This window comes from Polypterus senegalus, chromosome 15, assembly GCF_016835505.1.
Source record: "Polypterus senegalus isolate Bchr_013 chromosome 15, ASM1683550v1, whole genome shotgun sequence".
Lineage (NCBI taxonomy): Eukaryota > Metazoa > Chordata > Cladistia > Polypteriformes > Polypteridae > Polypterus > Polypterus senegalus.
In genome coordinates this window covers 32,983,550-33,000,472 of record NC_053168.1, presented here as the reverse complement: position 1 = coordinate 33,000,472, position 16,923 = coordinate 32,983,550, and the positions used below count along the sequence as shown (strand labels likewise).

The following is a 16,923-nucleotide window of genomic DNA, read 5'->3' as shown; positions in this document are numbered from 1 at the left end:
GTTTGTTGCTTCCTAGAAAGGTATATGAGCATCTTTGACAACACTAAATAGGACCAGTGTGTATGTGTGTACATAGATGTGCATATATCCGTTAATGAAGTAATATTGTGAGTATCCTATCCACAGTGTATTTGCTTTGCACACAAGTTTGTCACAATAAGCACTGTAATAGAAACTGTGAGCTCAGAAAATAGTGGGAAGGTTTCATATGTTTAATTGCTGGAGCCACTGATAAACCATTAGTGTTACTGAAAACAACCAGCAAGCATTGCAGCCTCTGTGATTTATAAGTTAAATGCAAGTAATTAAAGGGCCTACATTATAATAGATATCATAAGAATCATGCATAAAAGGCTAAAAGTATATATCAAGTAAAAATCGCCATCCTTTTTATTTATTTATTTTTTTCTGGACAAATGTGGGATATTTAAATATTAGTTTAACAAATTAACACATTGGATATCCTGCCAGTTAAACATTAGAAATCAAAATTCAATTATGCACAAACAACCTAGAATAATCCACATGAAATCAAAGGTTAATGTAACAAAATAAAATAAAGAAGGAACATATTTGTAAAAACCTAATTAGTCCTTAATGCATTAAATCCACTCACAAAAAGAAGAGGTTGTTTGAGTTCAAAAACTTCCTTAGTTATTTTCTTTCTTTCTTTGGGGTATTATGTAGACATTTTCAAGGTGAGGTGTTTGTAGGACAGACAGGGGGGGTGGGGTGGGGGGGCTCGTTGAGGTCACAACAAATGTTAAAACCAAATGGTTAGCCACATGGTCCCAACAATCTTGGAAAATTGCATCAGAAAGTACTCCACCCAGCCCCCAAAAACTTGATGTCAACTGCTGAAAGCATTTACTGAATTTCATTATTCTGAACGGTCATAAAACAAGTGACAGCAGAAAGCTGACACTTGTTATGGTGCAAAGCACATTTATGCAAAGATACTTATTTATGAAATCATATTTCATTCCATATTTAAAGTAAACATTAAATCATTACACACTAAAGATTTATTTATTCAAGTTAGTTTCTACCCTTAAAATTATTTACCGTCCTTTCATTAATGTATTGCTGTTTACTTTTTTGGAGGGGGGGCTGGGAATATGAAAAACAGAAATATTCTCCAAAAAGTCCATACACTGTTAATGACATTTAAACATTGAAAATTTTAATTTGCAGAATTTGTAAGCATTAAATTGAAATTTTAAATGAACCACTTTGTAATTAAAATAGGCTTTCATAAAAAAAAAAATTAACACTATTTTTCAAATAAGGACTTTTCTTTCTAAGAGTGGGGTTATTCTGAAAAGCTAAAATCTTTACTGGTATAATCTTATGAATGCAAATAAACGTTGAACTTTTTAAGTTATTAGTTATTTTTAAAGCTAGATGAAAAAAATACGACTGCTTGGTGAATGCAGTACCCTATATTTAAATTCCATGACTGACTGGTTATTGGGCATGAATTTGTATGGTAATATGCAAAATCTCTTGGTTTCTAGGTGGGGTTTCATCTGGATTTTACGATTTTCTACCTAAAACCCTAAAGACATATTGGTTTTGTTGATTATTAATTCCAAACTGTCTGCAAGTTACCTGAGTGTGGGTGGGTGCTTGTTTGGGCCATGCAATGAAATGTATTCTTTGCCAAGCTGCTTCCCTGCTTTTTACCTAGTGTTGCTGGAATACACTCCTAAACTCCCGGCACCCTTTTATGAATGTAATCATATGGTGTTTTTATTTTTTTATTTAATTTTTCATAATACATTGCTGATTAATTTGTACAAACAGGAAGGTACATGCATAACATTCTTTTAAAGAATATTTAAAGTGGGATCCAAGATATCTTAAAAATTATTTAACTATTTCTTTATGATCTGCTGGTCATCAGAGATTGTCCCTGTCTTACACAGAGTGCTGTTGGGAAATCTTCTGGTCATGTGATCCTGAAATAAATTAGGCTGACTTTATAAATGGATGGGTAAATATTGTATTTTCATAAGGCACCTTTATAAAGCCAGCAGATTACCTCAGTTTTTCATAGATGGTACAAAGCTTTTGCTATTTAATTTTCAATATCTTTTTTGTCATTTTTAATTTCACTTTTATTATGTTAAAGCAATAATATAAAGTATTATGAACAAATTTCTTAATTTTGTTTTCTGTGTTGTATCACCACAAAAAAAATATAGTACTTTACAGATCCATGTTTTATTTAACTGATTCAGTATTTGTTTGTTCTTCAGCAAAGAATAATGGAGAGAAATTATATGTTGCTGTTGTCATTAACTACAATAGCACATTGATAGAAACTGTTTTAAGAAGAAATTAAGGAACATTTTTACAACAATTTAAACATCTGAGGTAAAAACTGGACTTATGACCAAAAACATGAAATATCATTTATGGATGGGCAATACTACAAATAGTAGCTTTTGTGGGTTAGTGTCACAAGAAGCTGGTGGATGATTTTGTAGCAGTGTGTGAAGGGCACCAATTAACCCTTGTCTTTGATGTACTACGCATTCTGCTTTTTTCTGTTTTGTGTATAGCAGTGATAGGATAAGAACTTTTTGGGAGCTAGACATTTCATCCATCCTTCAATTTTATAAACACACACTTTTTTCATTATCAGGGCTACAGTCAGCCAAAACCTGCCTCCAGACAAGGGTGGAAACGGACCTTAGAGGTTCCAGTCATTCATCTAGTATAGTTCCAATGCTGTTGTAATTAATTAATATTTCTCATTTAATAATATAATGCACAGATTTTGTTAAAGTATGGCCTTAATAATTTCTGTGTATTTTTTTCAATAAAATCTAAATATAATTTATTCATATTATGATTGTAAACCAAGTTTTATTATCCTAATATTCAACCTCTGCATTTGTATGCTCAGAGTTTTTTGGACTGTGTGTATGTGTGTACATGTATAAAGTTTGTTTTTCTTGGTATTATTTTTGTGCCAGTAATTTTAGCTCCAAGCTAACTTAACTTTTCTAAGAGGAAGCACAATCACTGTTTTTTCACTACCTGAAATATTAGCTTAGTGTCAAGTACAATATGTATGATCCAGATATATAATATTTGTTAAATTTTACTATCAAAAGGTTTTGGTTATTTCCTCACAATAAAAGTAAAATCGGCAGGTGTTACTGTATAAGGTCATGCAGAATTAATTATCCTAATATGTTCCATACCCGTAAAAGATTTTAAGAGTGATGATTTTGTGTGCCATTAGTAATTGACTATTTATTAGATCAGGTATACAGTATTCAATGACAGCTGAGGGGAAAAAAAGAGGAAATATTTTTTTTATAATGAAGACTGTCATGGTTTAGTTTTATGTTGTTGTTTGGTTTTTTTTTTGTTTGTTTTTTTTAATTGCATATCTGCTTTGTGCTTTGTAGTTTGTTTTGTTTTTTTTTGGTAAAAAATGGCTATCCAGTGTTCTGGACAGTCAATACTAAAGAACATGAATAAAGCGGGGGCATTATTGCAACACAGTGGTTAGTGCTCTTGCATCCTGCATTTGAAGTCTGGGCAGTGCCTGTGTGTATTTTGCAAGTTATCTCTTAAGTCTCTTGTCAGTTTTTCTCTGGCCACATCTGAAGCATATCTGTCTTAATGTTAACTGGCAGCTATGAATTGGCTTGGTATGATGTGAATGTAGGTATATGTGATATGCCTTGTGATGGATTAGCATAGGCATCAGCTATTTTGAACTGTATGCGCAGGTTAGAAAATTAGTGGATGGTTTAATGAAGATAAAATAGATGCTTTGTTGTAATTGCTACCTTTTACAGTATCTCGTCATTAACAAAATGTAATTCTTGTGCTTTATGCATGTGATTAGAATGGTATTGCTATAAACCTAAACATCATTTTACGTGTAATAGCAGCGTTACAACGTTTGTCATGAAACTAAGTTAGTATGGACTCTTAATTATCATGAATCTAACTTGCATTACTAAATAGTTTACCAACAACGAGATAATTACAAATGAGGTAAGACTGAAAATGCTTCAGTGCCTCCTATACCAGTTTTTTTAAAGTTGTCAGGGCTTCTACTTTTAAGTTCACAAATTGATAGCTTGTTTCCATTTGTCCTTTCGTATGAAGCATTGTGTTCTGATTTTCATCTTAATTCTGTTTTCATTGGTGTAATCAAGTAGACTAGCCAACCCACGGCGTACCATACGCGACATAATCAGGCCAGTTTATTCATGATTTTTAAGCATAGGGAGAAAATTAACATTTGAAAAATCGGTAATGTAATAAATCAGCAAGAAAAGCAACATTATAACAATGTAGGGAACGAACCAACAATCGTCCGTGACTGAAAACTGGCAGACTGCCATCGCTCATGTGCCCACCTCCAACTCGTCACTTGAGGAGTCGTCATCTTTGCACAGTCCAGATGCACCTGTGACTCATGTAAACTTTCCGTGTTCCTGCAGGAGTATCTAAGAAGACGCATGTTTGTCGCGGATGCGAATTACTGTATGTAGCATGTAAAACAGTTTGCTATAATGCACGCGGTCATGCGTCGTAACCGAAAACTCGTTTTTTAAAGACTGCTTACTTCATTGTGTTTTAACCTCAGTTGTAAAGGAATGTTTTAAGGATCCCATGGGATACCCCTCACAAACCGTTTTACACACTGCATATGGCGATTCACCTCCGCGAGAAACATGCCTCTATGAACAGTCAATGTGGCTCGGAGGTGCCAGGAGTTGGTGGGCATGGCTCTGCGAGTTGTCGTGGTATCCAATGGTCTTGGAGTTGGTGGGCGTGGCACCTTCCTGCATGCGCCATAGGTGTCTTACTTGTTGGCAGCTCGGTGAATCCACGCCCCTTCCGGCGTGCTTTCCATGGTTGGCTTGCCTTAGTGAATTATATATATATATATATATATAGATATAGATAGATAGATAGATGATTGAGTTTTAGCCTGAAAAAACTTTACTGGATCACATTTCTTGAACTAAGAATACTTGAGAATTTTGAGGTGTGTGATTCTCGGATGCTGATATTCTGTTTCTTTTGTATTGGCCACAGTTGATAACACAGTATTCTAAATGTAGTCTCACCAGTTGACTAAATGTCTTGGACTGTAGTGGTGGTGATCTTCTCTTAAGATTGGTTTTTACAGTCATTTGTTCCGTTCACCAAATCATAGAGAAGATACGATTTTGAGCGCTATCCATGTCTTCAGTGAAACCAACCATGTCAAGTTTTAAGAAGTTGTGAATAGGAAAGAATCAAAAGTAAAGACACTCAGAAATTAATGGGGTTTTATTTTTGCTTAATAATATTTTAACCTGAACATGTTATAACCTTTAATGCTGTTTCATTGTAGTTTTATTTCATTTGCCTTTTCAATGTGATAATTCTACCATCAATCACACTTCATGGTTTCAGGGCATTCTAAACATTTCTGTTTCTATTGAATCCCATCTTTGGCTTTGTCCTATATATCTCCGTGCTGTACTGATTTGAACAGATTGGTGAATTAATTACTTTACCACAGTCTACCAAGATGGTTGTTAACGGAGTCAGTCATTCATTTGGGATAATTACAAAAAAACACATATTCATTTATTAATTTTCTATACTTGAATCTGGACGTTTGTTGCCTATTGTTGCAGGGGCAAGACAAGGTGCAGAAATCTTACTCAGAAAATGATGTCGGCTTATCAAGTTTTCTTAAACCTGTGCTTGAACTCACTGAGGAATATTTGTATTTTAAAAGATATGTCTTTAATAGGAAATACACTTGATCATAACAGAAAACATAATTATTTCATACAAAATGAAAAAGGGTAGTCATACTTTGTTTAAAACTAAGTTTAGCACTGATCTACAATGATGACCTAGTAAATGGAAATACATTAGAATTTGATATCCCAGAATCCTGCTGTATAATTTTGCACCACATAGACATTTAAACCTACCCTAATTTTGACTTGCACAGTATGTCGTTTTCCTCCTCAGTCTCAACTTAGGCTTATTAAATGTTTGTTTATTTTTCACTTTAATTTAGATATTTACAATTGAAAGTACGTCACTAGATTTGATCTTACACACTATACCTGATTATAGGCTTTCTTTAAGTGAGACTGTCATGTTGTATGTCTGATACAGATGCATTTACTTAATTATAAGACCTGCAATGATGAGTATGATCTAAAAAAGAATAGTGGCACAGTTGTTTGCTAACATCTGTAACCTGTTCCTCTGCAGTAGCAGTTCATTTTTAAAATAAATGTGTGGGTTTAAAACAATGACAGCTCCCATTATCTGTGTTCAGAAACACATCAGCTTGTTTCTTAGATGTGACTTTTTTAACCTCATGAATGCTGACATTTTAAGCAACAAATGACAATGCTTATTATTATCCAGGTCTAACAGTGCATATTTTCAGCAACCACCCCAAACCTCCACCCCCCCCCAAGTTTCGAAGTACAGTGCAGCATATGATTGTAATTATTTCCTTTTACTTCCTCCCCCGTTTTCCGACATTTAATCCACATTGCCAGCTGTAAAAAGTTCTTGCCGAATATTTTCCCCCCTAAATCCTAGAGTTATTGAGCTATTCTGACTCGGGTCTGTCGTGGGTCAGAGACCTGTCAAAATTCGGAAATAATCCCCCTCCACTGGATCTCAGACGCCCCAACTGAGCCATTAGGATGTCTGTGCTCCAGCTTGTACTGCGGCACAGGGAGAGCAGGACTGTCTGGATTTGGCTATATCATTTTTAGGCTTTCTCTCTCACTCTCTCTTTTCAAACTTTTAATTTGATTCAGATACAACAGCTGCAGTTATTAAAAAGAAAATACTGGGAGTTGTAACTTGGGAACAGGCAACCTGTTAGGGTCAGGAAAACTGATGCCTCCAATTAATTTAAAATTAGACTAGGGGCAGCAACTTTGTGGAAGAAAAACTGCATTGGCTAGTATTTTTTTTTTTTAAGTGTTTGTTTTCCCACTTTTTATGTTAAAAGGGCACAATAATATTTTTCCATGCCTTTTTTTTAAAAATCAAGTTAAGACGTACAATGCATTGTGCCAAAGAATTGGTGGCTTTTTAGGTTCAACTGAATATATTACATGCCTGTTATACCTTTTAAAGGTGAAAAGATTTTTTTCTCCTAAAAATAAATTGCTACTTTAAGAAATACTTTTATCGCCTCTTCTATTTCAGATTGTTCTGCTAAAAGTGCGGCACCACATGCATTTTATTGTAATAAGAAAAGAAGAGTTGAGTGATTTGTGTGGACTGAATGAGGTGTAGGATTTGAACCAGTGACCTCAATTTCTTTTGCTGTGTTTAATCTCTACACTTAAGAGGCATGGTTCAATTTTTGGTGTTGGTGTTCATATCAAAGAGTTAGAAATGGTTTTGGTGTGTTGTGAATTGATAAGTGAAATATTAACAGTTTAATCATAGTTCCAAAGACCAGTGTTAGATTCTGAATGAGACCGATTCTTTATGGATCTTGCACATTCATGAAAGTCAAAAGGTGTTTTTTCCTCTCCTCTCTGTATGTCCTAAAACATTCAGTTCAGTTCAGTTTATTTTCATACTGCAATCTTCACAGAATGCAGGTGTAGAATAGTGTGCAATGCAAAGTTTGCTAACTACATAATGAGTACATAGACACACAACAGTAGTTTGAAACTTATAGCCCTGGAATCAATTTAGGTTAATCTGTCCATTATTTAATTGTCAAACTATGGCCTGATGACACTGGAAGAGAGAAAAAACAAAAACCTCCAGTCCACTCCAAAAGGTCCACAGTCATTTATAACATAGGAAGTTAAAGGCACAGTCAAACACAGTCAGAGTCCTGGAGATCTAGGCCAAATGGCTTCCTACACCTTCATTGACATATATGTTAGGTTAACAGAGGACAGTATATCATATGTGTGAGTATCCCCTGCAGTGAGCTTGTCTTATCCAGGTTGATTTTTACATTATGCACAGTTTTCAGGGGTATGCTTTGGTTCCTCAAACTTTTCCTTGAATTGTAGAGAAAGGATGAATAAATAGATTTTTTTTTGTGAATTGTTCTGTACATAAGGTGATGGCTTGATAATTTTCTTCTGTATCTCAGATCAGGGGTCCCCAACTCCAGTCCCGGAGGGCCGCAGTGGCTACAGGTTTTCATTCTAACATTTTCTTAATTAGTGACCTGTTTTTGCTGCTAATTAACATTAAATTAATCTTTTTGCCTGGAGATTCTTAATTGCACATCTGATTTCATACATCACAGGACCTAAGTATAGACACACAGTGCATCCAGAAAGTATTCACAGCGCATTACTTTTTCCACATTTTATGTTACAGCCTTATTCTAAAATGGATTAAATTCATTTGTTTGCTCAGAATTCTACACACAACACCCTGTAATGATAATGTGAAAAAAGTTTACTTGAGGTTTTTGCAAATTTATTAAAAATAAAAAAACTGAGAAATCACATGTACATAAGTATTCACAGCCTTTGCTCAATACTTCGTCAATGCACCTTTGGCAGCAATTAAAGCCTCAAGTCTTTTTGAATATGATGCCACAAGCTTGGCACACCTATCCTTGGCCAGTTTCACCCATTCCTCTTTGCAGCACCTCTCAAGCTCCATCAGGTTGGATGGGAAGCGTCGGTGCACTGCCATTTTAAGATCTCTCCAGAGATGTTTAATCAGATTCAAGTCTGGGCTCTGGCTGGGCCACTCAAGGACATTCACAGAGTTGTCCTGAAGCCACTCCTTTGATATCTTGGCTGTGTGCTTAGGGTTGTTGTCCTGCTGAAAGATGAACTGTCGCCCCAGTCTGAGGTCAAGAGCACTCTGGAGCAGGTTTTCATCCAGGATGTCTCTGTAGTCTCTGACTAGTCTCCCAGTTCCTGCTGCTGCCTCCACCATGATTCACTGTAGGGATGGTATTGGCCTGGTGATGAGCGGTGCCTGGTTACCTCCAAACGTGACGCCTGGCATTCACACCAAAGAGTTCAATCTTTGTCTCATCAGACCAGAGAATTTTGTTTCTCATGGTCTGAGAGTCCTTCAGGTGCCTTTTGGCAAACTCCAGGTGGGCTGCCATGTGCCTTTTACTAAGGAGTGGCTTCCGTCTGGCCACTCTACCATAGAGGCCTGATTGGTGGATTGCTGCGGAGATGGTTGTACTTCTGGAAGGTTCTCCTCTCTCCACAGAGGACCTCTGGAGCTCTGACAGAGTGACCATCGGGTTCTTGGTCACCTCCCTGACTAAGGCCCTTCTCCCCCAATCGCTCAGTTTAGATGACTGGCCAGCTCTAGGAAGAGTCCTGGTGGTTTCGAACTTCTTCCACTTATGGATGATGGAGGCCACTGTGCTCATTGGGACCTTCAAAGCAGCAGAAATTTTTCTGTAACCTTCCCCAGATTTGTGCCTCGAGACAATCCTGTTTCAGAGGTCTACAGACAATTCCTTTGACTTCATGCTTGGTTTGTGCTCTCTGACATGGACTGTCAACTGTGGGACAGGTGTGTGCCTTTCCAAATCATGTCCAATCAACTGAATTTACCACAGGTGGACTCCAATTAAGCTGCAAAAACATCTCAAGGATGATCAGGGGAAACAGGATGCACCTGAGCTCAATTTGGAGCTTCATGGCAAAGGCTGTGAATACTTATGTACGTGTGCTTTCTCAGGTTTTTTTATTTTTAATAAATTTGCAAAAACCTCAAGTAAACTTTTTTCACGTTGTCATTACAGGGTGTTGTGTGTAGAATTCTGAGCAAACAAATGAATTTAATCCATTTTGGAATAAGGCTGTAACATAACAAAATGTGGAAAAAGTGATGCGCTGTGAATACTTTCCAGATGCACTGTAAATTTTAGTTAAGTTGGTTTTATTGATTCTGCAAACTGGTGACTTTGGAGCTTAAAAGAAATGGATGGAGAATAAAATAAAAGTTTATTTAATCAATAAGAAAAGTATTCTCACATGCATACAGAACCTTTCTCCAAGTAGCTAAATAGAAGAAAAAGGGTATTACATATGCATATTGCAAGTATTTTTAAGCAATAAGATGGCATTATATTTTTTTTTCTGGTCTGTGCCTATTCTTTAACACACCTGTTGGCTCTTAGAGGGTGTAACTGATACATACATGAATGTTAATCTTTAATGAATCTAATCTAAACCAGGTTATCTTTTTTGTAAAACATGATTTTTCAGGAATCTAGTGCTTATGTCGTAATAAAGCAACTTCTGTTTGATACTGCACAACTCTGGAAGCTGTATTAAGCAAAAAGTTATAGGGCAAACCAATAACATTACTGGTACTGTGTGTGTGTGTGTATTGCATGTTAATAAGTGTGCATTAAAGAAAAAACCTTTGTCTCCTGTTTCTTGCAGAGAATCAATGTTTTACCATTATTAGTTTTACATTTCAAAAAAACTTTACCTTACCTTACCTTATTATCAGTTGCTGTCATGGACAGTTTCATTGTGTATTGGTAAAATAAGATGAATGTGGCAAATGGAAAATTTTTAAAATAAACATACTTTTTTAACTTTAATCCTGAAACAGTAGGTATTATTTATAATGTTTACTATGTTTATGCATTTTATAGCAGGGTCAAGACAACCACCATATAGATACTGTTCCTGCACCAGTTGTTTTGCAAGAAATGTTACAAATTTCACAAGGTGGTGTTTAAGATTTTTTGCTGTTGCAATGTACCAGTAAACTGTTGCCTAAACAATGAAAGGCGGAAACTTTAGTATGAATTTAGAGTGAATATTACAGTAATATGTTTGTTTAAATTTGTGTTAATTTGTTTTTCCTTTATACATGTATTTATAAGTAGTTGATATCTTTATTTTTTATTGCAATCTAGTAAAAAATTTCACAGTTTGTGCAATTCAGCTTGCAAGTATGATAAAAACTTAGTTAAATAAAAATCCCCTCCCATCAATTAAACTTTAAAGTGTTCTTTCAGTCATGGAAAAGAAAATTGTTTATAAAGTTTGTGGTTTTCCACTAACTGTTTCAAGTTTTGGAGAGTTCTTGTTTTTGTGATTATTCCTGTTACTGATACTGTGTTTTATTGTTTTTTGAAGGAAGCTGTTGCAGTTTGAACCAGCTTTACTGATACCACAAGTAGTCTGCCAAGAGAAAAACTATACAGTAGTAGGGATCTATAAGTGCTCTCTGCACTGCATTAGTGCATTGTAGATTTTACTGTTTTTTTCTCAGTGACTCTTACTGTGCTGTTTTTGATATATTTCAATCTTTTGTTTTGTTTCAATGATTTTGGCTCACTATGTTGTGAACTTTTGTCCTGCTTTTCTTTAAACAGTAAGTTATAAATTCAACTTTCAGTTGGAGTTTGAAGCCTTGTAAAGAGTCAGCCTACCTAGTTATGACCACTGTAGTTATAGTTTTAGCTGTACCTGAAACAAAATCTTGGGATGGCTAACTAGAGTAGTAACAAAGAGTCGGTATGTTTAGTAAACATCAGTGTTTTTTCAAAATGTGTTTTTTCAGCACAACTTTTAATTTAGTATCATTGTATAGACTTTAAGTTGATCCTTGGTCAGATTTTTACAAGTGTTTATCTCTCCATAACCTGTGCTGCCTGTTAAGTGTGCTTTAGTGCCTTCAAAGCACACTTACAAGGTTATATAATCTGTAGTGTGTGCTTCAAAATGTTTGGCTGTAGCAATGTAAGAAATATGAGGTACTGTATGCATGACACATTGAAATGCTTTTGTAGTCTGTTACACCTTCAACAAATTGATGGATAATGTAAAGTTTAATAATTGATTTTAAATTGTATTCTTGCATAAGCTGCAGTGAGTGTGAATTTAGATTAAGGTTATTAGAGAATTTAAATATTTTTTTAAGATAATAATATAGTATTAAAAGGATTAATAAACAAAATTTGCAAAAGTTAATTTGCAAAATGTTTCAATTTATTAACAAGTTCCTATCTCCATCCTCACTTAAGCTCTGAATAGTGGCTACAAGAAAGTGATCATAAGTATTCATTATTGCTAAAATGAGGTTCCTGAGTTCAGTGTAATGAGCTTGAGATTGTTGGTGAGGACATGATGGCCTGGTCTTCCCAGCTTGTTGTGTTGCAAGTGACATTATGAAGTGAATTATCATTTAGAGGCATCTTAAAGTGAACTTTAAAAACCCTAAAATGCATAATGCATAAAGCTTAAATTTAAGATGTCTCAAAATGATTTCCTTTGTATTTACAGATATTTATAAAACATTTTGAGATACCTTAGGTGAATTTCAGGATATTTCAGATTCATTTTCAGAGATCTCCAATTGACCTTGTGTACATTTTAAGATAACTGAAATGTAAAAGTTCTGATTATTTCAGTAGAAAATCCTGCATTTTTTTAATCCTATCTATTTTATTCTCATACTATATACTATAATTCCCCCAATCCACCCCTTTGTAAAACTTTTTTCACTAAGCTCCTGTATAACTGGACGTATAGAAGCCTTATATCCTATATTAAAGTGTATTTTTATGTAGACTACATGTATTAACTGTTCATTTATTATTAACAAAATTAAATTCTCTCGGCTTATTGCCTGTTGGCCATAAAAATGCTAAAATAAGCAGAATTTCCTTAAAATACATCCTAATAAAATATGTACAGAATTATTTATCCATAAGGCATAAAGGATAATAAAATGCTTCTCATAATTACAAGCTGTCATATTATTTTTTCTGTACTGTAGTACTGCACCTATCTGAAACAATTTTCACGATTTCTTTTAATAAATATATATTAAGAGAAATAGTGAGTTCATTGCACTATAGATTTTTTTTTAATTGCCAAAGTATACTTTTATATGCATTTCATATATCTATATTTTTTTCAGTGTATCAGCTAGACCTTCATAATTCTGAAGAAGACACAAGACTAACATGCCTAATTGGTTTATAAGTAAAAGACACATTTTGCTGTTTGGCTAACAAGACTTTTGTTAGCCAAGCAGCAATTTCAAATTTGTCTTTGTTTTCATTTTTCAGCATTTCTTACCGTTTGTCTAATTGGACAGGACAAGTTCTCCAGTTCCATTACATCAGTTCTTTAACATACGTAAATGCTAATATTCCAGTTATATCTCACTCTCTGGTAAAACAAACCTTGACTTGTTTTGTTTACTCTACAGGAAGTTTGCTGCAAAGAAAAAAAAAGACATACAGGCTCAATTACCATAATAACTGCGTATAAGAGCATTACAACTAAACTACCATAAAGCCTTGAAAAGCAGGGGCTGAAATGATCGTTTTTTTTTCTTTGGTCAGCCAATTTACCAAACACAGATTGGTCTTTTTCAGTGAAAATCATCTGATTTAGATTGGCAGCTGATCGATCGGTGCCTCTCTACTCCTACCAGCTTACTCAAATTGATTATAACAAAAATTATTCAGTTCAGTGAAGCTGCTCTAATGCACCCACAGATGGCAATGATGGAGAGTGGGCTCTTGGATTTCATTGTGTTTCTTTGCACTATTATGAAGTAAACATTTCCCTTACATTACTAACACTGGGGGTCACAGAAGCGCTTAGTTTTGGGCTTTCAAGTCTTTACTAAGTCAAATGTTACACAAAGCAGCAAAATAAAAAATCAATCTTTACACTGTATCTCCAATATTAAAGAATAGTCAGCCCAAAGGAATCCAGATTAATACAATAAACCTGTTGTTTAATTAAAAATAGCTTCTTGTTCAACATGACTGAGCAATGTGTATGAAAGAAGTGTTTTTGGCATAGATAAAAGTTATGGTTGCTGCGTTTTTGCTACTTGAACACTCAAACCCACCAGGGTTTTTTCAACTACTAAAACTGATGACTTTTAAAAGTCATTTTAAAAAAATAATAATAAGTTGTCAAGGAGCAATTAGTTGTCCCAGAGCTGTTGTCTCTACCCTTGGGCTCTGCATGTATTCCGGATATTTTTAGGGAAACTATTTTCAAGAAGCCTTTTCCTTCCAACCTATCCATGTTCTGGGAATGCTGAGATCCAAGGAATGTGAGTTTTATCCAAAATCAACTTCCAGACAGGAGCACCCTGATGATTTGAGGTCACAGGGTTGATTGGAGGGAGGTAGTATTTGAAAGGGAATAAACTATTTCCTGACAAAGTGTTAAAACGGGCTATGAGCAGGTGATATGTTGCTGAAAATCAGGGATGTTAGACAAGTAAATTAATGCCCCAGTGCCCTACACACATTTTCACCTTTTCTGCTTTCTACTTCTTTGATTTCCTCTTTAATGGTTTGAAAATGATTTAATTATGTAGTTGCAAACATATATTGGTTGAGGAGATAGGATGCCGACATTCAACCCATCACTGTAAAAATCATTACTACTCAACAATATCTTCACGACGGTATTGATTCTTTGGCATAAAATGTACTGTTAGTCCATTAGTAGTTTTGTTTTGTTTTGTTTTAATTTAAACTTCCATATTACATTTTTCCTGAATGTTTGTAAGTAAAATTAAGTTAGTTTACAAAATTAATTTTTTATAATTAAGTACATCTTTAAGGTGAAATGGCACATTACACATTTAGAAAAGAGCTAGATCTCTGGAGAACTCTGCACTCAACTCTATCATTCTGTGGCTAAATGCATCACTAGTTTTGCCTAGTGTTTTTTGATCTAGTTGCCAGGCTGTGTCACGGCATTGAGCAAATAAATTGCCCATGGCTTCACGTTTTGTCTGTGTTGTTTATGTTCTGTAAGTCTTGGCTTCCAAACTGTATTGAGATGGGTAATCGGTAAGAAATTTACTGTTCCTTTAAGTCATATGTTACTATCGATCAGATGTAAATCAAATAATTACCTTTATTTTTATAGAATTTTTAATAGAAAGAACTGTTAAATTGTTATACAATTGTACACATATGCAATTATTCCTCAGTCAGATAAAGCTGACCTATTGAGGTAGTCGTCTGAACCAATGATTTATACTTTATGACTTGTTTCACTGTGGCACACTATTTGTGTGTGTGTGTGTGTGTGTGTGTAGATTTTTTTTTTTTATTTAATAAAAAAAGGTTTGGGGAAGCCACCCCATATACTTGAATGATTAGTCAAGTAAATAAACAACACCACGATTATTCTCAGTAGACTACACAATAGAGTCCACAACAAAAAATTGAATTGTATCTTCAGTATGTCGGCTTTATAGAGGGATGGCAAGAGTGTGTGCTTTTGGGGTAGGAAATGGAAGTGAGGTTATCTCCGGGGTCCGGAAATTAGGTCAGTACTGGTGGCTGGAGTGAGGATATCAGGAGGACTTTTCTGCTGAGCTTTCTACGGAGGAAAAAGAAGAACCATTAGTGCTTATCGTCCACCCCCTTTTCGGTTCATTATTCTCTTTGGTTAAGCCTATCGACTGCCTCCCATGTGCATGTATGCAGCAATATATATAAAATAAAGTACATATAGGTACTTTAGTGGTAAGAGCAAACCAACACCTCAGTAGCTGCCCAGTCTCTGACATCTATTTTTTAAAATTGTTATTTAATTATGAATCTACCTGGTTTAGATTTTTAGGCTGCCTTTCAAGAACAGTCCACTTTATGTCCTAGCAAAACATTAGTCTTAGTTGAGACCTGGATTTTGACTTTCAAAACAAGACTTTTTTTTTTTTCTTTTTTTTCTTGTAATGTATTATTTTGAAATTGCTGGAATGTATGGAACCCCATTCATGCTTATTGGGCAATTTTCTGCTTAGATTCAGGCTTATGCTGTGAGATTGATATTCACCTCTAGAATATTTTGGCATTACTTTGAAATTATAGCTTCCTGACAGAGGTTATGTGCAATAATACATATTCCAACCATAAATATTTAGGCAAACTTAAATAATACCTCACCACCCAGCCACCCTTCCACCTTTGTCAAATACATCATTGCTTACAAAAAAGGGAACAATATACTAAAAGACGTATGTCTTAAGTCTTTTAAAGTCAGCAATCATGATGTCATATGAACATACATGTGTGCAAATATGTGGCATCATAATCACAGTAATGCATAGAAAGAAGCCAGTGATGATGTCACCAGCTGAATTCCTAAAACATTAACAGAAAAACATCAGAATTGCTTTAATTCTTGATGACACTTCTTAATCGGTATTTATCATACATTGTTTTAAAGCCTGCCCTCTTAGAGAATAAAACGTGACGATTTGTGCTATTATTGCCATATACAGTATGTTAATATATATAAAAGCTCACTCGATATAACTGGATAAGTGTGCTAAACATACAGTATATAAACACTTTATTGTTCCTATTCCCCAAGAATACCTCAAAGTTTCTTTTAATCATTGCTTTATTAATGCAGTATAAGTGAAGTAAACGTCAGACTCTGGATACAGGTACAGGTGCATAGTACCCTATGTTCATATTTTTTAGAGCCATTTGAAAAATGAAGGGTATTACTATTAAGTATTTTAACCAAATATGACTGCAGAGTAAAAGGCTTAAGGTATGAAGAAAAATAGTCCTTTTTTTGAGGCAGGGAGACCAGTATAAACAGTATGGTATAATAAATCATGCTACTGCATACTATCATTATTATTATTATTATATATTCATTTATTTGTTTTTTTTTTTAAGAGTATGAAGAGTTTCATTTAATAGCAAGCTTTAACTGTTTAAAATGTTTTTTCCTTCTCATTTAATGAATTATAGTGGCATAGATTCAGACACTTCATACTGAATATTCTAAAGTTGCAGCTACTGGATGGAGCCTGGATGCACATTCAGTGATATTGTATATTGCTTGATTATCTAACCTTGATAAGTAGCACAATCACAATATAACCTAACTTATATTGGGCCAATTTAAATTTGCAAATAACATC

The 16,923-nt window shown here is 34.7% G+C and overlaps 1 protein-coding gene across 1 annotated transcript in view; it reads left to right on the top strand.

Annotated features, from left to right (window-relative positions):
- Positions 1-16,923, top strand: part of bop1 (BOP1 ribosomal biogenesis factor) — a 163,349-nt gene that overhangs the window by 101,804 nt on the left and 44,622 nt on the right. The window lies entirely within an intron of this gene.